We start from the raw sequence: 26719 nt of genomic DNA on the forward strand, positions 1-26719 counted from the left end.
AATGACCTCTTTTTAACTTAACTACCTCTTTAAAGACCCTACCTCCCAATGTAGTTACATTCTGAGGTACTATTGTGGCAAGCACTTTGTTTCAAAACTTTTTGGCTACTTCTTGATTCCCCACTCAAATGGATATTCGGGCGTTCATATTAAATTCTGTTTGTAATACTGTCTGAGGTTTTTTATTAGGATTGCATTGAATATACAGAATAATTTGGGAGGAACAGGTGCCGTCATCATATTGAATTGTCTCTGTGAGGAGCACTGTATGTCTCTTAATCAAGAATTCTTTTATATCTTTTAGTAAGGTTTTATCTTTTTTAATACGGGTTTATATACTTTTTGTATATGTTCATTTCAGAGTATTTTACAGTACCTGTGGCTATTATGTGTGTGATATTTCCATTTCATTTTCTAATTAGTTGTTGCTTCTGTACGGGAAAACTACTGGTTTTTGTAGGTTTATCTTTCATTTGGATACTCTACTGACTTTCTGACTTCTAATTAAGCTGTCGGTTTTCTAGTTGAAAATAATATTAACTGCAAATAAGACAGTTTAGTCTCTTCATTACACACATATACTCACGTACTTATATATTACATGTACATAAATATGAAGATGAGAGGTACAAAAGGAAAGAAAGAACTTATTTCTTTTTATCTTGCTGCATTGACTTGGGCTGTGTAATATTAATTTTTTCCATTGTGGAAAAATACACGTTGTCTCCAAATAGTCTTGTATCTTTCTTCCCTTTCATACTTCAGAGAAATAAAGACAGGGAGGAACAAATATAAAAACATGAAATGCCTACCTTTGAGCATGTTGCTATTTGCAGTTCTGGAAAGCAATAAAAACTGACACAGAAAACCAGGCAATGAATGCCCCATCTAGATGTGTGATAGGTTAGTGTTTATTATGGTCTAGATCAAGACTGTCTAGTAGGCATTTAAGATACATTCACATAAAATAGTCCATCCTTTGCTAGAACACACAAAATGAGTGGATACACTTCAAATGAATTGTTGCTGATTGAAGGAGGAAGCGCAATGGGAATGAGGAATGAGCATTCAGGGGGAATAAATAAATAAGAAAAATTTTGAAAGACTGCAAAAAAGAAAGAATAGGAGTAGTCTCCCAACAGCTGTGCCAACTCCTGCAGATGTTTAGTTAACATAATCCTTCACAAGCTTGGGATGTACAAATGCAAAGCTAAGTTTCCCGAATACCTGTCAAAACTGAATTGTTCCTTAGTTAATTGAAGTCATCAGAGAATTATTGCTTTGTGGTTTCGGTAACTTCTTCGGGGCGGGGGGCGGGTAGCTGAATTATAAATATCAGAGAGCAATAGAATAAGGAGTCAAGGGATGTCTTCACTCCCAAGATAATGCGGCTGATACCTCTTTGCCCATATGTTCTCTCCACCAGCCATTTCTTTCTGACATCCGTGAGCCACGATGGCTCTCTGTTTTGAGAAAGATGATATACTATTGGCAAAATCTTTCCTAGAGTATCTTCTAGGTCGGGTTTACAATTTAAATGGAAGTGGAGGAAAGAGCTCTGTGTTGCGTGTTCGCCATGAGGAAGCCAAGAGGTTTTTTGTTGTTGTTTTTTTCATTGTTGTATTCCTTTCAACAACCTGCACTGTTTTTAATCATTCCTCATAGTGTTCTAGGCAGGTGTAACTGTCAGATAGCAAAAGATGAACTCAACAGGGTACAATCATAAAGTAACTTTATGTTTCCTCCCATGGCCCTTTCAAACCAATTCAGTGTGCTTATTTAAGTCCCAGAGATTTTCCGGGAATTCTTAGATTATAACAAGTCCCCAGTCGCTTCAAGTCACAAGAATAGTCTCAGTTCAGCAATTTAAGGATGCAGCCCAGTTTAATAATAAAAATCTGAACTTCAATTGAAGTTTGATATTCTCCTGTCCCCCAGCTTCATACTGCTTCTTTGAGCTGGGAATCTAAGACTAGGAGAGGTGAACAATATCAATTTCCATCCATTCCAGTTATATGTGCCTTCTCTTCCTGCACATCCTTCACTCTACCCCACTTAGCTGACTGCCTCCACCACGGTTGAAGTTGGGGGCAGGAGAAAGAAGTGAAGGAAAGAAAAGTTCTTCCTTCATTGAAAAAGATGTTATCTGGTATGGCAGATAATTTCTCTGCAGTTTCTACTTTTACAGATCATAGGGAAATAAATTCTTCCAAAGATTTTTTTTTTTATGAAGTGAACATAACATTGTCTCCAAATACTGAAAAAGTTTACCAAAAAATAAAGTTACAAATTTTCCTTTCAATAGTAAGACAATTATCCTAAATAAAAAAAAAAAAATGAAGCAGCATTCAATAGCTTTAGAAGATACTAGAGCATGACCACGTGAAATGTATTTGAGTGATATGCAGCTGGTTTGGCATAAGAACATGCATCATAGTGTATCAAAGTACATAGATGTACATTGGTGAAATACTATAATAATACAGATAACCAAACAGGCAGTTGATAAAATTTGGCTTGCTTTCTTTCTTTCTATCTATCTATCTATCTATCTATCTATCTATCTATCTATCTGTATTTAAATTAGTTAACATACAGTGTCGTCTTGGCTTCAGGAGTAGAACCCAGTGATTCATCTCTTACATATGACACCCAGTGTTCCTCCCCAAAAGTGCCCTCCTTAATGCCTATCACCATTTAACCCATCCCCACCCACCCACCTCCCCTCTGACAATCCTCTGTTTGTTCTCTGTATTTAAGAGTCTCTTATGGTTTGCTTCCCTCTCTGTTTTTATCGTATTTTTTCTTCCCTTCCCCTATGTTCATCTGTTGTGTTTCTCGAATTACACATATGAGTAAAGTTATATGGTATCTTGATTTAAAAATTCAATTAAGTAAGCGTATGTAGATCCCTCTTTAGCATGATTGTAAAAAATACCCATCTCCATCAACAAAATAGCTTCATACCTAGTGGAAAAACTCTAGAAACATTTCCGCTGAAGTCATAAATAAGAAAAGAATGTCCGTTAACACCGCTGTTATTTAACATTGTTTAGACTGAGGTACTAGATGTTGTAAACAGGCAAGAGAAATGCATATTTGAAATGAAGAAGTAAAATCTTTGCATATGATGTGAGTTACAAACCTCTGAAACCAAAAATCAAATGAAAAACTAAACAATAAAGTTAAATTGAGGGAGATGACCACTACAAAATTAATATAAATAAACAACTTCTGTGTGATCAACCACCAATTAGATAATAATGGAAGACCCCATCTCAGATCACAGTACCACACTGCAGAGCCAGACCCCAAAGCCAAGGAGCACATGCTCAGTGTTTCATCACATCTGTGAATTGCAACAAACATGTGGCATGCCTTAAAGTGTAAAATAAATAAAACAAAATTGCAATAAAAAGATGCATTTCCTAGAATGAATGCAAGAAGAAATGTACAATGTCTATACAAAGAAAACTTCTTAAGACCCTGAAAAGCCATGAAAATGATCACTTTAACAAATGAAAAGGTATACAATATCCTTGGAGACGAAAATGCTATCTCATAAACATAATTTGTCAAGTGAAATGATGCATGTAGTGCAATTCCAATGAAATTCTGTTAGGGAATCATTGATGGACAAGCTTATGTTTCTCTATATGAATGTTATTCTTTAATATTTAATTTTAATTTTTAATCTCTCATGTTAGACATTTCTTTGGTGTTTTACATGGTTAATGATTGTTTAAATTCAGTCGTGTGCTTAGGAATTTTTTTGCCAGTATTTCTTTGGTATAATAAAATTTTCATCTAGGATCATGTCCTTTTTTCCTAAGTATAATCTTCAGAATTCCCTTTATTGAGAGTTTGTTGGTAGAAAATTCCCTCCCTCTCTCTTTCTCTCTCTCCCTTTCTCTTTCTTTCAATTTTGGGGTCCTGGAAATGATCTATTTTGGTTGTTTTAATGTTTGCTTAGCTAGGTACAGTATTTGGCTACTGGATTTTTTTCTTGGTTCTTTGATGGTATTACCTGATTGTCTTCTGATTTCCATTTTGCTGTCGAGAATTCACTGGTCAGACTAATTGTTGCTCTTACATAGATGATTTGTATTTTCTGTGATTACTTTTTCAAATGTTCCCTTTGTCTTTAACAATCTGTACTTTTACTCTGATGAGTCTAGCTATAGATATTTTTTTTTCCTGTCTTGTGTAGGACTAGTTATCTTTCCTGAATTTAAGGATCCATATCTTTCATTAGTTCTAGAAAGTTCCCATCCATCATTTCTTCAACTATTGCCTCTTTCAAAGTCTTTTTGCCTCTTTTCAAATGTCAGTTATATCTTTTGTAGACATTTTTTCAATCTTCCATGTAGCTAATGTTTTTTCTCTTCCCTATTTCTCTCTTGTTCTCAATGTGCTACACTCTAAAAAATTTTTCAATTCTATATCAAGGACCTTATTTACCTCTAATAAGCTGTGTCTGCTCTACTCTTTGGGCTGCTATTGGCTTTTTAAATTTCAGTGATTATAATTCTGGGTGGAGATATATTTGGCTATTTTTCAAATCTTTCTTTTCAATAACATGTAATTATTAGCTCGTGTTTTTATTTAGTTTAAATCTCCTTAAATATTTTAAACACATGTATTATATATTCTTTATACATTCTTCATTATTCTATTATATGAAATAGGAAGAGGTCTAACAGAACTATTATTTATGCTTACCCTTATTTGTGGTGGCTTATTTCCTCATATTTAGTAGATCTTAGTCTGTGAAAATCCAAAGAGGTCCAGTTTGAGGGAACTTCGGCATTGCCTACCTGTGACCATTTAAAATTAATTGTCTCCATGCTTCTCTCTTCCTTCTCCCCATTCAGTTATCCTCCAATTTGCTAATTCTTTCTCAAAATGTGTAATCTTCAGTTAAACCTATGCTGAGTTAATTTCAGCTGTTACATTTTTTGGATTCTAGAATTCTCATTTTTAAAAATATTTCAGTTCTTTGCTGAAATTCTCAGTCTTATTTTTATTTTCTTGAACACATTAGGTACAATTATTTTAAAGTATCTGTCTGGTAACTATTTTATTATTCCCTATAGATCTGTTTATATTGCATATTATTTCCCTTTAACTTTGTTCGCATTATCTTTGTGTGTGACTGATAATTTTTGATGGAGTCCTAATCTTTACTTATGAAAAAATATAGAAATAATGTAAGGCCCAGAATAATCTTATCTTCCTCCAGAGAGGATCCACATTAGTTTCTGATAAGAGACCAAGGGCTCTAGCCATCCCACACTACCTTGATTCAATTTTAGGGATTGAGGTGGCTCAACATTGGGCATCAGTCCCTGTAAGGTCCAGTGTATTCATAATTCACCTTTACTCTTAGGGTACATTCCTTTTGTGACCATACAAGTCCTTGGTCTTTGTTAATCCCTGGACTCTAATGATTGTCTCTTTACTCCACAAGGCTGTTGGAAACTGGTTATCTTCTCAGCTACATCTTTCAATAGTAACAGATACCCCCAGAAGGAAAGCAACTTCAGAGGTATGTCTCACTTAGTGGGTTTTTCTGTTTTCCACAGATCTGGTCCTCTAATTCCTCATGGCTTTGTTTGTTCTCTGAATACTTCAAGTATATATTTGTTGTATGTTTCCAACTTTTCTAGTTGTCCTCAGTGGCAGGGTTGATTCTAATGACATACTCTACCATTATCAGAAGGAGAGGTTTTTATTTTTCTTCTGGTAAAAAAATCTTTTCCGGATTTTGCACCAGTTCTCCATCAATATTAGTGGCCATCTGATATTGCTAGTCTATTTTGTCTGCTTATGTCTGGCTACTGTTTCCCTTAAGTGCATAGTTTTCGATGTATAATATATATTATTATTCCCTCAGCAGTTGAGTCATATTGTGAGCTTCTTTGTAGAGCTTACAACCAGTAAAAAGGTAGTGGAAGGCCCAGCAGTGCTACTCTCATCAGTTAATGAATCAACAGTAAACAAACTGGAGAAAATCTTTAACCCTCTGCTGAAGCTTGGAGAGAAAGCTGGTTACCGCCAGATCTCTGATCACAGTCATAAAGATGGAGAACTATTTTTGAAAGATTCTCGTCTAGTTCCAGTGGGATTAGAAAGATAGAACTCCCTGGGCAAATAGGTAGTGACTTTCCCCAAAAGGATTCACAGGCCTCCAGCAGCTAAGCTACCTCAGAGAACCATGAAATCTCAGACTTAGATCCTGGTGTGAAAGAGAAGTAAGTCCTTGACTCCATGGTTATCTCGTTAGCTCTTGGCAGGCCCCTAAAGAGGTGGAGTTTATCACTACCTTTTTGCCCTGACTCCTTGGGAGAATCCTCAGCCTCAGTGGACAAGTCTTCTGAAGTCCTTTCTTCTCAGAGTCCTCCTCTCCTTGTGAGTCTACTTTTATGAAGAACACTGGTCTGTGTTCTTTGAGAAGAATATGGCTGTGGTGGTGGTGGTGGTGAGGAGGAGGAGGACGACAATAGCTGGAACCATTTATTGAGCACTTTTTTAAAGTTTATTTTTGAGAGAGAGAGAGAGTGAGAGCGAGTGAGCGCATGCGTGCAGGAAAGGAGCAGAGAGAGGACCCCAAGAAGGCTCCACACTGCCAGCACAGAGCCTGATGCAGGGCTCGATCTCATGAACTGTGAGATGATGACCTGAGCCGAAATCAAGAGTCAGACCCTTAACTGAATGAGCCACCCAGACGTCCTATTGAGCACTTCTTAAATGATAGCCACATCACCATATGCTTTGGGTGTGCTGATTTCTTTAACCTCCTTTAAGAAAATCATATGCAAATGTTTCGTTTCCCTTTACAACTGCAAATTGAAGCTTAGAAAGATGAGCCACTTGCCTATGGCTCATGTAGTTAGTAAGAAACAATGCTAGTATTTTAACATGCAAAAGACTCCTCTTTTTAGAACTCTGGTACATTTTCTAAATGAAAATTACCTACATGTGCTGTGATAAATAATTCTTCGGTGGGGGGAGGGGACATTTTTTTAAAATATAATTTATTATTAAATAATTCTTAACAGATACTTATTTTTGTAATAGTCTTGTAAGGACATTTGTAAAATGTATTACAAATAAACACATTTAGTATTATATATTATATTTAGCCACTTCAAGAGTCAAAGTCTAAAATGTAAGATAATCTTAAAAATTTGGCATCTGTTATTGCAAAGCTTTTGATTTCTTCTCTCCTACTACCTAGCTGTAGAAACATGGGAAAATTGCATTATATTTCTATTGGTCTGTTTCTCAACTGTATAATGAAAGGGCTATCTTAAATTATCTCTGACTCCTTGAGATCAAAGACTTTTTACCTTCTTAAAAATATCAAATGACTTTTAAAAACAATTTAAGAAAGTTATTTTGTAAACTCTTTAGTCAAATAGAACTTCCCCCTTTATTTTTCAATCAGATGGTCATATTTTGCAGGTATATGTTTTGCTTTAAACAATATATAAATTTTCTTTTTTTAAAAAAAATTTTTTAACGTTTATTTATTTTTGAGACAGAGAGAGACAGAGCATGAACGCGGGAGGGTCAGAGGGAGACACAGAATCTGAAACAGGCTCCAGGCTCTGAGCTGTCAGCACAGAGCCCGAGGGCTCGACCTCACGGACCGCGAGATCATGACCTGAGCCGAAGTCGGACGCTCAACCGACTGAGCCACCTGGGCGCCCCTATAAATTTCCTTAAATAGATAAAGGTAGATTTTAGATGTTGGAAAAATGTGTGTGGCAGACACTATTAGCAGCTGTTTCTTCTATCCATTCTATCTCATTAATAGAAGCCAATTTATGTAATTTATAATTGAAATATAATTGACATAAAACACTGTAAGTTTAAGATGTATATAGTGTGTTGATCTGATACATTTGTATGTCACAATATGATTACTACCATAGTGATAGCTAATAGCTCCATCATATCATATAATTATCCTTTGTGTGTGTGTGTGGTGAGAATATTTAAGATCTAGTCTGCTAGTAACTTCCAAGCATATAATACAGCATTGTTAACTATAACCACAATGCTGTGCGTTAGATGCCCAGAATTTAATCATCTTCTAACTGCAAGTTTCTACAATTTGGCCACCATTTCCCCCATTCCTCTATCCACCAGCCCCTAGTAACCACCATTTTACTCTCTGCTAATAGAAACTAATTTAGTTCAGCATGGCAACATGCCCAGCTGTAAATTCTAGCTTCATCGTCACACATGGAAAGGATGAACATGTGGCACAGTACTACTGGCCAATGAAATATAAAGTATAACATTGTAATAACTTTATATGGTGACAGATGGTAACTAGACTTACCACTGGGGTCATTTTGAACCGCGTAAAAATACAGGATCACTTTGATGAGTACCTGAAACTAACAGAATAGTATATGTCAATTATACTTCAATCAAAAAACGAATAAAAACTAAAGTTGCCCATCTCCAGTCAATGCATACATACGTACATACATAAAGTGACAGTTTCTGGAAAGTGTTTGCTTTCCTGATTTAGACACCTCTTCTTCATTGCCCTTTCTTCTTTCCTCCTACCTCCATCGCCAACAAAAGGCTTCTAGAAGCAGCAGCCGTCTTGCAACCAACTATAGATGAAAGCCACATGCGAAGGATGGCAGGGTAGAAAGAAACTTGGTCCTTGATGGCCCTGGTGACAGTCTGAACGGTCTACCTCCAAAATTTTCTGTTACATGAGTGAATAAAGCACCATATTTTAAATCACCAACAGTATGGTTTGGCTGCCAAATGAGTTCATAGCTGGTAGAGCAGGTATTGATTCTAGTCTACACTAAAATAGTAGAATGAGATATAAGGCACACATTCCCTTTTGTTCTCAATCAAATTTAATCTGTTGTGAGTGTCCACCTACTTGGTTGGTGGGAAATTCATCCTCAGTCATTTTTGTGATTCCTGTCCTGTCTTCTCAAGAAGGCCAGACTTATGAGGTACTTACACACACACACACACACCCAAAACCGGGGAAAATGCCACATCTTCAGTCCACAGTGGCTGTATTCACGGAACATTTATTTACCTATTTTCCAGGAACCGTATGAAGAAAGAGAACACACAATGAAAATGCCTGTAGCTATGAATGTGCTGTTTGGCCCTCAGCTCCAAGCAGACGGGGACATGTACCATGTCCAAGATTTGCCTATGAGATTTTTAGCCCCTGGTCTCCTGACCAAGATACAGAGTCCTGGGTTCAGGCATCCTTCAGTCTACCATCAAGGCACTACCTGATCTCCCCTACTGGGGGAAATGTGTGAAACCCTATCCCTATATTTGATCTTAGGACTCTAAACCTTCTTAGAGTCCAAAAGCTTCTGCTTTGTCCAATTTGAACACTCCCCTCTGCAGAAGGGACCTAACTTAATTTTCACGATAATAGCAAACACTTTTGTGCTCTCCTGGTCATACAGATGAGGAAACTGAGGTGCCAAGGCTAAAGTCACCCAGCTAATAAGTAGCAGAGGCAGAATTTGGATGCAGAGAGCCTCATTTTCATCCCTGCCCCTAACGATGTATTGTGCTACTCTCTGCTTATCACACAAAGGCTTCTCACTTCTGGTTATGCTTACCTCACTTCTCTTCTGGGTAAACATGTCCCAACTGTTAGAAACACAATGCTGATCTTCTTTTCCTGGGTGTGATGAGGGAAGAGGTATTAACTCTCAATACTTTTCTTAATAACTCGCTCTGTAATATAGCCAATGAAAAACAATATGTTGCTTTAAAACTGCATTAGTTGAAGCTCCTTGTGTCTTAGTGTTTTCATAAGTTGGAGATAGTCATTCAACTACAACTTTGCTTCTATATTTTACCTCATTACAATTCAGTGATAGGGTAAAGAAGGATTGTCCAAGAAGGTGTTGGAAATCTTTAAGAAAAAAAATGATATTATAACTAGAAAATTGATACAACAGCAGGTACCATACTGGTAAAATGAATTTTTGCTTTGGTATCCCTAGATGCTCCCTATTCAATTCTTACTAAAATGTATTTCAGTCTAGAAGAAAATAGGGACCCTGACAACTGTTATTAATGCTCGTTGCCTTTTAATTGAAGCACAATCTTGGAAAATGTCGTATGTATCCGGGGAAATTTAATGCATTCAGCGTAAGAATAAATCTCTTTTTTGAGTGAGTTACATCCAGGGATTTTTTTTTTCACTTTTCAGTCATTCCATGATCTCTCTGGTTTATCAACTCCTTTTTCTTTGCTAAGCGGTGATGGTAATGCATACATTTGCCTTTTCCAGTAAATCATCCTTTTATAATTTGGCTTTCTTTCAATCTCAGATTCCCATCAGAAGGGTTTTACCTCGAGGCATATTGCAACCAATTTCCCTCGTAATTAATGCCATATCTGCCTCAGAGTCCATTTCAACTCCCAAATGAAAATTGATGAGGCAGCCAACCACGATAATCAGATCACATACCACTGATTAAACTATCAGTCTAGTTTCCAGACTATCACCTTATAGTGCTGCATCATAGCCAGAGGGGGAGTTTTCTGGTCTTTTGCAATGTATATTGCTCATAGTAAGTGTCCATAAATTGCCATTAGCAGACGAAGAGAGGGATTTTATATGACCCCTATCAAATTCTACCAGAAAGACTAATGATCAAAGAGGTTTGTGTTACAGGGACTGAGACGCCACAGCATATGGAAAAAAAAAAAAAAAAAAGCTGTCTAGACTTGATAAAACGAGCCACAGACTGTGACAAAAATCTCCTGGAAAAGAAAAACTACTTGCATAGGTGTTTTCTGTCATCCAGGTGGAATGTGGATGGTTGAGCTGCATTATTGCCCAGGGAACATGGTGACAAAATCTTCCATCCACCAGCCTTCAACTCCAGGCCTCAGGGTGGGAGTGGGATTAGAGGTTGGTGTTTGAGATGACTCTTCACCAAATGGTCAGAGCAAGATTAACTCATTCTCTCGTTCATTCGATTCATATATTCACTCGCTCACTCAGTGTTTTTCAGGCGTCAGGAGAAGCACGGGGTCACGTAATGAAAAAGATACTGGGTCTGTTCTGGTGGAGCTGATACACTACGGGTGGGTGCAGGGGGACAAGTAAGTAACCAGACCGTTCAATGCAGAAGGGTTAAATGTTAAAGGGGAAGTAAGCATGAAGTACTAGTCAAGTATACAGCTGTGTGTGTGTGAGAAGTTCCTGGAAGGGAGCCCTAGAGCCCTCCGTAGATGGGGATAGTTAGGGATTGTTAGCCGGGTAAAGAATAGGGGCAGGGCAGGGCATTCAAGGTAGTGGAAACAATTTGAGTCAAGTGTGGGATGGACGGAGAGTATGACTTGTTTGGTAGCTTTGAAAAGCTAACCACAGCTGGAACAAAGGTATGAGAAGGGTTTTGTGGAGAAAAGAAGACTAGAGGAAGGCTGGAAGATGTTCTGCCCTGAAAAATTCCATTGACTATCACAGGGAGCAGGGTGGATATTGGAGCAGTTATGAAAACAGATATGTATGTGAATATACATGCATAAATTTACCTATAAATGCATTACTTACTTAATCAGTAGAGTATGGTTTTTGTTTGGGTACCACTTTGCAATGTTTTTAAGCAAGTCATTTAAAAAAAATTCAGGACCACTGTAGATAGGAACCCTACCCCTAAGAGACTCTTTGACACTCTCAAGCAGATACTTTATGTCCCAATTTGAATGACCTGACTCCGGTTTATCTCACTAATATCCATAGCTACTCCCAAAGTAATGGCCAGTGTCTTCTGAGATAAGAAATTCCAGAGCTTTTTCCTATTATAGAACAACCTGCATCAGTGGGGATCTAAATCACATTGACTTACTGAATTAAAAAGGTTGACCTGTCCACTTTTCAAAGGCTCAGCTACCCTGTGCAATTTTCTGGCTGCCTGTGCCCACTGAGTAGCACAGTGTATGGAAGGCTGTCATGGCATTCAAGGGGAGGGAACCATGTGGCCTGCTTGGCAGGTATGTCCTACAGCATCAGAGGACACTCAAATAAGGATCCAGGTTCAAAAAAATAAGTTGACAACAAAAATACACAATGAACAAATGGCTTAGTCCTATTGGCTATGCTTGCACTTTTTTTTTTTTTTAAAAAGCTGATTTGTTCTTATAATTTATTTTAGGCAACAAACATCTTGTCTCAAAAATGATAAGCTAATTTGATAGCTGTTGTAATTCTGAAAACAAACTGATGATGATGGTGATGACGATGATGGTAGGAGTTATTCGTACAGTAACATGCCCAAGACAAATCCCAGGGGAGCAACAGAAACAAAATCAAATGGAGAGATTTGTCTTTGCCCAAGTTCCTCTGAACTGGAAATTTCTAAAGGTGTTTTGTGTGGCACACTGCACTGTTTGCAATTTTTAGCTTTTAAACTTCAGGCACATCAAAGTGTTGGGAGAGATTCAAAGAAAGATAATAAAATTCTTCTGAGGCTGCCTTACAGAACTGGGCTAACTGCCTGAGAGAACAGTGCTGTTGAATCAGCCCTTGCTGAGGAAGCTGCCACACTGGGCCGCTGAGACCCCTCCATCTCATCCAAAGAACAAGGGCTTAGACCATTATTCATTGCCTGGCCGGCCTTGGGGTGGCTTGCACACCTTAGAAGAACAAGGGCAGCAGGCGTTCAGAGCATGGGGCCGTGCTGTGTGGTTTCCTCAGAGAGGGTTAACCTTATGTTTGCCGTGGAGTTCTCCGCTTCCTTCCTTCCTTCCTATTTGGCCCTCAAACAGTAATAAGGGGGAAGTCTTAGGATCTAGTTCCTGATCCGAGAATAGATACATGAATGCCGTGGTTGCTTCAGAGCAATGTGCACCTGCCCAGACACACTGGATTCCAGACCACCTGCCATTAGTTTTACATTGTAAAGAAGTTTCCTTAGTTCCGTTCTTGAGAGCAAGTCTCAGTACAGGATGGGAGTAAAGGCCCTGACACTAGGTTTGGCCCTTCACACAGATAAGTGAAAGTGAAGGAGAGGCAGATGTGAAGGGAACCTACGTTCACCGAGTTTCCACTATGTGCCAGGCACTGAGCTAAAAGTCCTGTGCATATTCTTTAATTCAGTCCTCACTGGTGTCCCATGCCTTGCCCTTTAGTAACCTTTTGCTGTCTCATACCATGAAGGTGATATGCTTAAGGCCACCCAGAGAATAAATGGTGGGGCTTAGGTCACACCTGAATCTATCTGGCTCCTAAGCCCATGCTGTTTGCATTATGCCACATTTCTTTCCAAGGACATAGACTATAGGGGTGAGGACTCTTATGGGAACAAACAAAAAAGACGTATCTGTGCTCTATATCCAAAAAAGAAGTACTAAACCTTCTCCGATGGCCCCTGATTTACTTGCTTATTTTTAAACAGAGAATAATGACCAGAAAAATGAGCAAACAGAAACTTCTATGTTTTCTACTTCATGCCTATTTTTCTTAAATAATCTCAGTTACTAGGAAAGGATCTATTTAAAAATCTTATTCTAGCTGCTTTGTGACCCAGGACAGATTGTGAAGAAGTTTCTGGATTTCCCATGTTTCTACATTTTGTTCATTAGATCATATGGATATTTTATAATTTTGTGATTGTCAACTCTTAATAAAAATGAACTTGTCATCTAAAGAAGCTCTTCAGTGTACCCCAAAATAGATTTCAGGGACCAACTGTCAGTCTCAGTAAATCCCTGCCTTCTTCCATTTTTAACAGGGAACCAAAGGAACTTACAGTGAATTTGTTCAAACATGAGTAAGATCCATTGACTCAATATTCCCATCAGGAATCACAGATACTTCAGTTGCCCATGTTCGTTTCCTACATCTCTTCATACTGCACCACCTAAAAAATTTAGGATTGGAGCACATAGAGATAGAGGCAAAGGACAGAGGATGTCAAGTCCCTCAGGTACTCGGGTTAGGATTCTTTCTTAACCCCTTCCTATGATCCCCTATGCAGAGAAATGCCATAGCAGAGATAAACTGGGGAGTTTCTCCATGGATTACACAGCCACAGTTACATACGTATCAGCGTCTCTGAACCAACCAGAACAATGGCAAACTAGGAAGTAAAAGGAGGTAAGAGATAACGACACAAAGACTGAATAATAAAGTGGATGAGTCAGTTAGCCACGCAGAAGAAAAGAGTACAGTCGTAGGCTGGCAAAGGTTGTAATTATCAAGCTCTGTGAATGTCAAGTACTGGGAGAGCAGAGCTAGGGGAGAGAATGGCAGAGGGCAAGGTTAAGGTGGGAGTGACATGGACAAGGGAAAGGGAAATGAGGCCAACTCATTAGGGATGAATCACAAGAAGCAGAATCGGACAACAGAGAGCAGAGATCAGGAGGAGCAAGACTGCAGCAAAATAAGAAAAAGAATGAATTGTATGTGAACATTGAGTTCAGGCGAAAAGCAGACTTATAAATCCCCATGGCTCCTGAGTTCGCATCCCTGGATTATAGCAAGGAGTCTATGTAACTAATGCTTAGAATGATCAGGCTGGGCCATCAAGAACATTTTAAAATAGGAGTGTCTTATGGACGACTGCAGAGACGTGTAATACATTTTGGAGGGATTTTAATGTAGTTGGATTTCAGTTTTATCAGTAAATGCGTAAACATTTAGCTATTTGGAAGTATAACCAGTTCCCAACCATCCTGGGTAAACTAAAGCCTAGCCAAAGAGATCACTTGCCACATTTCCGAAGGCACAGAAATGGAAAGGAAATGGAGTCCTGTTGCTAGATCCTCGGGTGCCTGGGGGAAGAGGGGAGGCGGCGTGGAATTACAAAGCTTGGGAAGCCTCTTAGGGAGCGTGCCAGGCTGCTTTAGCAATAGCATTCCAGCAGGGTGCTACAGGAACTTGCACTGGGAGGAGGCTTGGCAGTGGAGTAAGGCAACTTAGGCACTTATCTCTGATGCAGAATCCGAGGCGGCACCAAAAACCTCTGGTAATCAAGATAATATTCTGACGGATTGTTTTTACAGATCGAAATTAGTGCAAAAACAATCCATGACGAACAAACCGTCAAACTTTGAAACAAAGACAGAATCAGCAGGGACACTGAAAACATCCGGGAGAGGCTGGATGAACTGGAGAGATGCTTAGGAGGAAGGACAGGTGGTTGATGCAGTGTGCTGAAAGAGCGAGACAGGGGAGTCAGGGACAGAGCCCACCTTTATGACTCATGTGGCATGTCAGTCCCCGACTTAGGGGATTCAGAGAAGGAGGGCATTTGGGGGAGGATGATGGTAAGTTCCGCTAGGGCTTTGTCACATGTGAGGTGACATGAGCTATCAAATGGAGGAAGTTCAGCCAATTCCTGGAAATATAGCTGGTACTTGGCAGAGAAATCTGAGCTGGCTATAGAGAGAGAGGCTCACCTGTAGATGCTACTAGAAGCCAGTGTATAGGTGAGCCTGCCCAGGGAGCAGGTATACAGACAGAAGAAACAGATGAATGCGCTGAATGTAATAATAAAAAGCAATAGTAAGTAACATTTATTGAGCTTTACTACGTGCTTACCACTCTGCGGAGTTGTTTACAAGCAATATCTAACCAAATCCTCACAAGGACTCTAAAAGATCTATGCTATTATTACTCTCATTTTACTGATGAGGAAATGGATGTTTAGAGAGGTTAAGTAAGCCAGGATTTGAGCTCGGCAAGCAAATGGCCAAGCCAAGATTTAAACTCAGGAGGTCTGAAGGAAAGAGGGGGGGCAACCTGAAGAGAAGAGCAGGGGGCAGGATTTGAATGCTGGCTTTGTGGTTTATGGGCTGTGTGATCCCGGCCAGCGCTCATCCTCCTGCCGTCTCTGTTTCTTCATCTGTAAAACGGGGATAGCAAAGGCTACCTCCTAGGGTTAATAGGAAGATGAGACAGGGCATATTAAGTGTCTGATACGTAGTAGGTGCGCAGCACGAGCTAGCTAACTATGGCAGTCATGAGGAACACACGAGGGTCATGGCAAACATTTAAAGGGCCTTAGAGAAGAGGAGATAGAGGAAAATATAATGGAGAGGGAGAAGCAGAGCCGGGAGAGAAGCAGTCCAAGGGAGGGAGCATACCAGTGTTTGGTTGGTTTGCCAGCCATTGATGCCCTTAGCAGAAGCGGTAAGTTGAGTGAGGTGGTTGGGGGCGGGGGGGTGGGGGGGCTCATTAAGCGATGCCGAGGAAGGAGAGCTAATGAATGTGGACAATCCTTCCTGAAAGTGTGGCCCTGAAGGGAAGGGAAAGGCGAGATGTTGCATGAGGAAGACACAGTGGTCAGGAGGAGTACTCTCCCACCCCCTATACATCTGAGGATGGGGGAGAAATTGGACCTTTTTCCTCCCTGAAAGGAGAAGTCATGGAAAGTGAGAGAAAACATCACGCCTAAAAATAGTGATGACTTTCTACTTAAACTTGAACAGTAGTGAACGTATTCAAAAGTGCTTTTATAGCCAATGTGATATGGAGTCTTTAGAGCAATCCTGTGGAGTAGATAAGGTGGTTAGATTCCCCGATTTACAGATGTTGAAATGAAGACTCAAAAGATAAGAGATAAAGGGTTGTCGATGTGAGAAGATTAAGAGACTCCCTCCTCACCTCAGCTGGTGTGCAGAATGGAGGTAATGGGCTGATTCTCTAGGATAGCCATGAGAGGGGCCATGTTCCAACAGAGGGCTACTAGCAGGAGGGGTATGCTCCCCGGAGGCAAAAATGCACGGGAGGAAGTGAGTGAAACACAAGAGACCCATGGCTAGCCCCCACACAAAGTCTAAACCATGAGAGGGAGATCTGAAAAAGACTGTAAAATTTAACTTTGCATTAAGAATATACTAAGATCCTTTTGGAATTGTCTTAAGACATTGAGAAAAGATTGGAATTGTTTGCAGTGGACTTTTTCTCTGGAGCCCTGGGCACATGGGGCATGGCAATATTTTCTTTTGTGCGAAAGAAGAAAGAACAAAGGTAGAAAGAAGAGGAAGTAAGTGGAAAGATAAGGGTTTTAGGAAAGGTTGAGGTTTCAGAGAAAGACAGAATTTAGAGAAAGTGGTTGAAAATGAATAAAGCTGGGCCGAGGTCATATTCTGGGAAAGAAAATCTACACTGCATTTGAAAGAAAAACAAGACCTGGAGAGAAGCTGGGGGGAATGGGATATTGGTCTGGGTGCTAGTGACAAACTAAAAGTGGTATGACACAGGTGTGCTGTTTCGAAGGGACACATGCACCCCCATGTTTATAGCAGCACTATCAACAATAGCCAAAGTTTGGAAAGAGCCCAAATGTCCATCGAGGGATGAATGGATAAAGAAGATGCGGTATATATATACAATGGAGTATTACTCGGTAATCAAAAAGAATGAAATCTTGCCATTTGCGGCAACGTGGATGGAACTTGCCATTTGCAGCTAAGTGAAATTAGTCCGGGAAAGACAAAAATCCTATGACTTCATTCATATGAGGACGTTAAGAAACGAAACAGATGAACACAAGGGAAGGGAAGCAAAAATAATATAAAGACAGGGAGGGGGACAAAACAGAAGAGACTCATAAATATGGAGAACAAACTGAGGGTTATGGGAGGGGGTGTGGGAGGGGGGATGGGCTAAATGGGTAAGGGGTATTAAGGAATCTACTCCTGAAATCATTGTTGCACTCTATGCTAACTAATTTGAAGGCAGTCTGGGAGGCTAGAGGTGCTCTATGGCTTTGAAAAGGGGGCCCAGGTTCCTTATGTCTTGTTGCTTCCACAGGTGCTGTCCTTATCTGTATGACCAAAGTTGGCCCTCTACATGCATATTTCAACCCAGTGGAGGGGGGAAAGGGGAAGCGAGAGCTCTGAGTTTTCTTTGTAGAACAAAAGCTCTGAATTGTGCACACCACTCTATTTACATTCCGTTCATCAGAGCGTTGTCAGATGGCCCTATGTAGCCACACGGGAGGTTGGGCAATGTGGTCTCTAGGTGGGCAGTCCTGTGTCCAGCCCGAACTCAGGGGAGCGTGTTACCGAAGGAAAGAAGAGAGGACTGTAAACTGAGAACAGTTAGTCTCTGCGCTCACAGTCAGACACCGTAGTTAGATAATCGGAAGATTCCAGTAAGTAAGCTTGAGTAGGTTATGCAGAGTATGAGTGCTAATCTGAGTTCGGATTGCGGGAGTGAGGCGTGTCAGTTTTGGGGAGAAGTAAGACAGTAGTAAAGTGTGGAGGGATGATGTGTGTTTTGGGCGTGACTGAGATTGTACTAAGCAGGACACACTCCTAGGTCCATGACTCTCGTTTATAAATATGCCTCTAGGTTAGGAGTCGGCAAACGTTTTCTGTAAAGGGACCAAGTAGTCAATATTTTAGCCTTTGTGGGCCATACGGTCTTTGTCAAATCTATTCAGCTCGGCTGTTGGAGCATGAAAGCAGCCTAAACAATATAAGCAAACAGGTTGTTTCCTAGTAAAGTGTTATTTATAAAAACAGGCTGTGGGCCAGATTTGACCTGTGGCCATAGTTTGCTGACCTCTGGTCTATTGCTCTGAGAGTACAGTCCTCTGAACCTACAGTATAACCCTATCAAGAATAACAATTTCATCTACATTCACTAATACATTTATTTAACTGGGTGTGTTCTATGCGAGGCTCTGGGATATGAAAGAATGTGAGACACAGTGCCTGAACACATGGGCAAGTTATTGTCTAAAGAAATATACACAGAAATAATTGCAAAACACCAAGGTAACTTCTTTCTTTCTTCCTTCCTTTTGTTTTTCTTTTTAACTGAAGTATAATTAACATAGAGTGTTCATTAGTTTCAGGTATATAGTATAATGATTCAACAACTGTATACATTATCCAGTGCTCATCAAGAGGAACGATCCCCTTTATTTCACTCCTCTGCACACCCACTTCTTCTCTGGCAACTACCAATTTGTTCTCTGTCTTTTTAAGAGTCTGTTTTTATTTGTCTCTCTTTTTTCTTTGTACATTTGTTTTGCTTCTTAAATTCCACGTATGAGTGAAATCACACACCGGTAATTTCTATAATAGATGCGTGGGTCAGAATCAGTAGGAACACGAGGGAAGGCATGCCAAAGTTTGCCTGGAGGTCAGAAAAGCCTTCTCAAAGGCAAGGCCCAAGCTGGAGCCGGAGGGGGAAGGGAAGAATCCGTGCCTCACCCAACAGAGAAGGGAATTTCAGAGCGCGTGCGTTGTGTGTGCGAGCGCGCATATGCGTGGGGGTGGGGGGTGGACAGTATGTGGACAAAAATGGAAAATGAGGGAGTCTGGCATGTTTGCAGCACTCCCAACATTTGAGGAACAGAGAGATAAATGCTTAAAAGTCAGGTTATAAAAGGCCATTTATAAGTTGTTCCAAGGAATTTCATTTTATGTTGTAGGTCATGGGGAGCCATCGAGACTGCAGATGAGCTGGGCAGTGACAGTAGCAGATCTGTTAGAGAGCTCCGTCCTGCAGGAGCATGTGCCACGGAGGGGCGGGGGCGAGACAAGAGCAAGGAAAACCAGTTACTGTTATCAATGATCGTATGTTTGGGGGAGGGGAAGGAGGGCCTGAAATGAGTTGCCAGGGGTGGGAAGAGAAGGAAATAATGGACTCACGAGACTTCTGATATGAATTATTGGCTTACTGGAAGCAAATTGTGTAGGGAGAAGGAAGAATTCGGTATGACACCCAAGATTCTGACTTGGGTAACCAAGTACATGGTAGCACTTATCAAGACAGTAGGGATTACAGAAGGACTGGGTTTGGCGGGGATTTGATATGCTTCTGGTATGGATTTGACATGGCTGGGAAAATCCAGGTGGAGTCTACTGTGCAAATGGGTGTTTATGTCTGTTTCTTGGGAGAGCATCTGGACCAGAACTACAGATGTAATCAGTTAGGATGCCTCAGTTTTAGGGGGTACTTACACTCCGTTACCTTCTGGAAAACACCATTGCAAGGCCAAAATGGACAAATGTAGAAGTCAGGGGGAATTCAAAATGTGGGTACAAGATATAAAATCAAACCAGAATCTGCCTGTACTAACAGTAGACTTCAGATTCTGCACTGAAATTCCCTATGACCAATACAAAGAATGAGGCCATTGCTTAAGTCACAGTGTCTGTAGGACAGTCAATTGTTTAGTGGGAGCCAGCTGGTCTTGGTACTGAAATTTAAGTTTCCCAGGTGATATGGTGAACAACTTCTTCAACAGCATCTTTTTATTTATATAAAAAATAAAATCACTTCACTGGGTTCTTTCTTCTCCGGCTCTCAAAGCCGGAGATGTACAAGAAAGTTGTTGTTCTCAACTCACCTGTCATCTTCATAAAGTCCCTAGATCAGGAACTCTCTGAGGGTTGTGCTGGAGAGAGTTCTGAACCAGGAGGAACCTGTATGACATTCTCGTTGCTAGGGTGGGCAGCACCAAGTAAATGAGGGCCTTACAGCCTGTTGTCTTAAAAAAGACAGATTTCTTCTCTTATTTCAGTGGATTTTGTTTAATTATCCTTTTATATACATTTAAGAGATTTCTCCAAAGGAGGTCAACCTTTTAGTGCAGGTATTTTTAAGGTCACTAGGCTTAGGCCAAAAAAGCTTTCTTCTGTTCAGGATGTTACAAATAGGTCAGCAGAATGCTGTCACCATGAGCCATTAGGGGAACATGGGAACGATTTGTACTGGACTGTTATTATCCAGGAGTCTTTTGCGCCTCTAAAAAAGGTCAGCTGAGTAAACGTGGAGTCTGAAATAGAAGAGGAGCAGATTATCTCAATTAGGACATATGTTTGTCAGTTTTCTTCTCAAAAGAGCGTCTTTCAGCAGCATGCTTCATCATTCTTGACTATCCAGGGTTAGTCTTTACATTTAAGAATCAGATCCCTGGGGCACCTGGGTGGCTCAGTCGGTTAAGCGTCCGACTTCGGCTCAGGTCACGATCTCGCGGTATGTGAGTTCGAGCCCTGCATAGGGCTCTGTGCTGACAGCTCAAAGCCTGGAGCCTGTTTCAGATTCTGTGTCTCCCTCTCTGTCTGACCCTCCCCCATTCATGCGCCGACTCTCTCTGTCTCAAAAATAAATAAACGTTAAAAAAAAATTTTTAAAGAATCAGATCCCTTACGTACACTGTGAGAACATCCTTAGCGCACTGCGGTGATCTACATTTATTTATAATTATCCTTCAAACTTTTATGACTGGGAGATGCTGGGAATTGAGCTGGTGGAAGGAACTAAGGAGTTAGAGGGATATGTGCAGAAAATGATGCCGAGAGAGAGAGAGGCACATAGACATAACAGACATTTATTCCACTCGTACCTGGCTTAGCTTCCCAGGATCTTTCCTCATAAACTTTTTGTTTCAACTTATGTAAAAAATTCTAAACATAAATTAATAGGTAGTATTACAAGTTGTTATGAGCAAACACTTAAATAACCACCACGTAGACCAAGTAATAAGAAGATATTGACAGAATTCCAGAATTCCCCTATTACCCACATGGCCCTGTCACCACATCTTCCATCCCATAGTAGTCATGCCCATCAATGTTATGGTAGTCACTATGCATCCCTAAAATACTAGCTTTTGATATAAATAGAATCATAACACATATATATTTTTGCCTGGCTTCTTTCACTCAATGTTATGTTTTTATAATTCACCCATGGTGGTCTGTGTTATAATTCACTCATTTCCTTTCTTTTTTTTTTTTTTTTAATTTTTAGTGTTTATTTATTATTGACAGAGAGAGAGAGAGAGAGAGAGAGAGAGAGAGAGAATATGAGTGGGGGAGGGGCAGAGAGAGAGGGAGACACAGAATCAGAAGCAGGCTCCAGGCTCTGAGCTGTCAGCACAGAGCCCGACACGGGGCTCGAACTCGCACGCAGTGAGATCATGACCTGAGCCGAAGTCGGATGCTCAACTGACTGAGCCACCCAGGCGCCCCATATAATTGACTCATTTTCATTGCTGTGGAATAGTCTACTGTCCGAATTAACCCCAATTGCGTATCTATTTTATTATTGATGGAATTTGGATTTTTTCCAGTTTGGAGCTCTCCCCACCCCTCCACTCCCAATTTATCCAATCACTCTTACTGCTCTTCTCTTGTCATATATATTCCAAAATATACCAGGATTGGAAATTGGAGATGATAAGACTTTACCTGCTGATAGCCATTATAGTCTTTGTCTGGAAAATTATCTTCAAAAACCCATTTGACCATACTTACCCTTTGATTAAGTGAGCTATTTAAAGGTGCCCAGTAAATGAGAAAACACTAAAAATACTGAGTATTGGTTGTTCTGTTACCACAATTATTATATTTCTAAAACCAATGTAGTTAGCTAACATTAATATACACGCCATCAGGCATTGTGTGTTAATCCTCCCAAAGCTCTTCAGAATAGGAACTGTTATTATTGCCATTTTACAGATGGTGAGACTGAGACACAGAGGAGCAGCCCCTTACGTGCTTCCACACATCTGTTATGTGAGGTATCTAGAATTCAACCTTGATGACCCAACTCCATAACCGTGCTCTCAACGATTGCACTAAGTACTGTAAAGGCAAACATGGGGAGCAGAACGTATACTTCTGCCCAGGTTCTGTTTCAAGATCATGTGGCACTTAGTTCTGATGACAAATAATCCTGCCAATGCAGCCACAATAACCTGTGTTAAGGCAGAAGAAAGATTTGTAGGTGAGCTCCCCTGCAGCTTGTGGGGACTCTTCATTTTGTTCTCGCACTGGAGTGGGTCCTGCAGAGGTAGAGGGGCTCTGGCAGTGACCTCACTGAGCACTCCCACAGGAGCCGACCCTGCAGTCCACAGCCACACTTCCCTGGCACCTGTGGAGAAGGTCGCCTTGGGCTTGGTCACAGCCTAGTTAGGTAGTCAGGGTCACAAGGCTGCGAGGTGAGCAGCAAAGACAGCCTAGGCAGAGGCGTTTCATTCCATATAGAATCTTCAGGGTCCGCCACAGGACCTGTCTCCTCACCAGCCATCAAGAAATGTCTGGTGAAGGAGCTAGAAGGAAAAGCTATGAAGCTGGTTTGACTGGCTTTATGAAACTGCATCCCTCTGCTGTTAGAATGATTCGAATGCCATGCGTAACAAAGCTCTGATTCCCTTGCTTTCCTCCTCTTTGGAACCATTTTAGTCTTCAGAACCTGCTGTAAGCACGCTCGTCAACAGAACTGCACATGCATGGGGCTCCTGCCAAAGCGTGTGTTTGTGGCGACACAGATTCCGTTGTGACTGAGTCGCGTTAACTTCCTGCATCCGAAAGCAGGGGCAGTCAATTAAAACCCTGATTTATTTACACATCCCCTCTCTTTCTTTCAATTGAATATCTTGTTCAGAAGAATTCTGTTAATATGATTTATCACAATAAACAGCATGGTTCCTGCTTTAATTGATTCATCTTTTTCTCCATCTAAAATGTTTCCTATATCTCTATTCTGCATCAACTTTTAGTGTCCTTTTCACAACCCCCCCCCCCCGCTCCATATCTTCACTGACTTTGATCATGTCTACAGAGTCTAGATTTTTTATATAGTCTACATCTTAAATCACTCATTTTCTCATTTTTAAAGTGCTGATTATAATCATCCCTTAAATTTACTGAAATTAGCATGAGTTTTTAAACCATTAGTCAAAAAAGAAGAGGCTTTTTTAAAAGAAACTCCCTGCTGTTCTTTGTGGATGAAACAGTTGACATTTTGTTAAGAGATTTTTATCTGACTTCAATTCTGTAGCTTTAATGTATTCTTCACAGTTATAAATGGAGCGGTTTGTCCTAAATGGAAGTGTATCTATATAAGCATAGTTATATCCAGTCTTTAAAATGGATCATTTCATTTCACACATGCTATAGAATCTTGAATTTCACCTTTACTCATCTCAATTTCTTTACTAAAAACGACTCTGTTGCTCCAAATTCCTCTATCAATGGATTGGATATATCAAATTGTAGTAGTAATTGTTCGTAAGTACATATTTTATAACATGTACTAATGGAATAATAAAATATATTGCAATAACAATATGCTCTGCCTGATAGAATTTCATCATGGGACTCCATTAACGCATTCGGCTGGTATCAGCTTTTGAAAACGCCTTCCGTTGTGGTGCAAGGAAAATGCTCTGTATAATAGCGAATGGTGAAAATGGGATTCAAATAGGAATTTCTAGGAAGGCTGAGCAGAATGAAAGAATACAGAAACAGGAACGGATGCTGACCACGCAGTTTTGATATTGCTTGAAGCTGGATTGATCCTGTGGATCCCTGTACTCTCATCACACCCCAGCCTTGCACCCCTTACAGGTCAGGGGCTACCCTCATGCCTGAACGACACTGCTTTGCTCAGGTCACCAAAGGGTTCCTAATTGGCATCCCCAGTGGCCACATGTTAGCCTTCATCTTCGTCAGGCAGCCATTAGCCCTTCCCTTTTCTAATTTCCCTCTTCCCTGGACTTGGCTCTCCTACCTCCCTGAAAAATCCCTTTCAAGCACACTGGTCTGTAGGGCTCCATGCCTCACAGCCTTTCTGGTCCCTGGGTTCCATCTCTGCTCTTCTCCCCTGGGGATCTCCCCTCCTCTTGCCTCTGCACCACCCCCAGGGCTGACTTTTCACCCCCTGCCAATACCTGCAGAATGAACTTCAGAGACCTGAAGTTCACCTTGTCCAAAACCAGACAATAATTCACTGTCCCTCAGATCAGCTCTCCTGGGGCTGTTGGCCCTGTGCTTCTCCCCCAGGTCTCCCAGTGGTCCTTTTGGTCTGTTCTGTCACACCCAGCCTGAGTCCCCGGTTCTTCTGCCACCAGATCGTTTGGTTTTTCTCCCTGTATTTCATTCCCGGGTTTGGTCCTCCTTATTTTCTGCTCCTGGAAAATGAGGACAGATGCCGGAGTCGTCTCCCTGATTCTTTCCTCATCTTCTCGGATTCCTCCTGCTCAGTATTGGAAATCAGTTCTCAGGCCAAGCGCCTACTAAAAACACCACCAGTGATTCCCTACTGTTTACCAATTAAAGTTTATTAAAGTGTCTCCATGACCAAGCTGTAATTTCTTCCCAGAGTTATTTTCCAGCACAAAATATATATTCTCTCTGCACTGCCGCCAAATTTAATTGCTTGTAAACGTTACAGTTAATAAATATTATTTCCAGTAGCTCTCAGGTACTGTAAATGAATAAACGACATAAGAAGGATGACTTAATATTGCCCTCTCACCATGAGATAGTTAATCATAAAATTATAACTTTGAAATAATATGTAAAGTCTAAAAACTTTTTTTTACTTGTTTCAATCATGTAGATTGCCTTCAGAATTGCACTAAAGACGAAAATCATTTTCTTTTTTTGTGTATGCGCTTCTCCTGTTTCATAGGGAGGAACCTGATACCTTGAGTTTTAACACCTGACTTTTTCTTACCAAAATTAAAGCTCGTTTAACTTACATAGATTATACATAGACTTTTTCGATCTTAATTAACTCTTGGCCTGCTTTCATGTGTTTCTTGACCACCATTTCCATGATCTTGGTCACAATCCGTTTGACGTATCTCTCAGCAAAGAGCTGGCCCTTCAGTTAGGAAATGGAGGCACATTTTGCACCTTTTCCCAGCCTTTAGCACACCATCTGACCTCTCGGCAGCTGTCCCTCCCTCTCTCCACGACCCCTTCCTTTCCAACCTTGTGCCTCAAACAGAACCCTGGACTTATGGGACTTTGCCTTCTGATCTTCCTTATTTACATAAATATACAATGCAGCACATACTGTAATCACTTATAGAATTTAAATAGGTAATATATTTACAGTGGTATTTATTTATTTTTCCTCCTTCAACAAAGCCGGGCTTCTGAAACGCCACTGGCTTTCTATGATACTTTGTCAAGCCATCTTGATCATGTTTCTGGGCCTATTATATTATTTTCAAGGTGGAAGGTGTCTTTCTCTAGAACCCTCTGTTTGTAAACAGGTACTCGTTTCTCCTCAGAGAACCACGCCTCATGGGCCTGGAGGATGCTGGAACTCACACCATATAGCTGTATTGTAACCCATTTAGTTACAATTGGGTAAAGCCTCTGACCCTGCTCCTAAGCTGTGATTTCCAATAGCTACAGGGATTTCCTCTACTTCTGACCTGACTGGACCCATTGTGTAACTGGTACAGTATGGTAGCCCTAATGTGGAGAAAAATGAGCGACAGTTCCCTGGAGGCAGACAAGGGATTGATTTCGAACATAGGGATTGATTACATTTCAGGCAACAGGACTGTAATTTAAGGGGTAAGGCAGAGTCAATGAGGCCAATATAATGGTTTCCTCTACAAGCACTGATGCAATTAGCAACTCATTTTAATTGAAAAGGTGCAGGAACTCTTGGCCCTGTTCCTATGGCCTTCGTCACAATAGGAAATGGGAGGGAAAACCAAGTCAGGATTCTCTTTGGTGGAATGGTAATGCATGTTTTGTAATACCAAATCTAGGAACCATAAATCATTTTAGTAGAAAGTACTGTTATAATATGCCATTGGTCTGGCTTTGAATGAGAATAATTGGCATTTTATTTATGTGATTTATTGAAGGTTAGTATGGAGAATCTTTCTCTATCCCAAAAGCCACTCTTATCATGCAGTCCTTGGTCCTAAATCTTTGCCAGACTTGCCAAACAGAAATTCAGTTT

General features: G+C 40.5%; 1 long non-coding RNA gene across 1 annotated transcript in view; it reads left to right on the plus strand.

Annotated features, from left to right (window-relative positions):
• Positions 1 to 24061, plus strand: part of LOC123597967 — a 71290-nt gene extending 47229 nt beyond the window's left edge. The window contains exon 5 of the long non-coding RNA XR_006712335.1: positions 22462 to 24061. This is a non-coding gene — a long non-coding RNA (uncharacterized LOC123597967). The remainder of the gene's footprint in view (positions 1 to 22461) is intronic.
• Positions 24062 to 26719: the final 2658 nt, after the last annotated feature.

The sequence above is a fragment of the Leopardus geoffroyi genome, chromosome A1, assembly GCF_018350155.1.
Source record: "Leopardus geoffroyi isolate Oge1 chromosome A1, O.geoffroyi_Oge1_pat1.0, whole genome shotgun sequence".
In the NCBI taxonomy this organism is placed as follows: Eukaryota; Metazoa; Chordata; class Mammalia; order Carnivora; family Felidae; genus Leopardus; species Leopardus geoffroyi.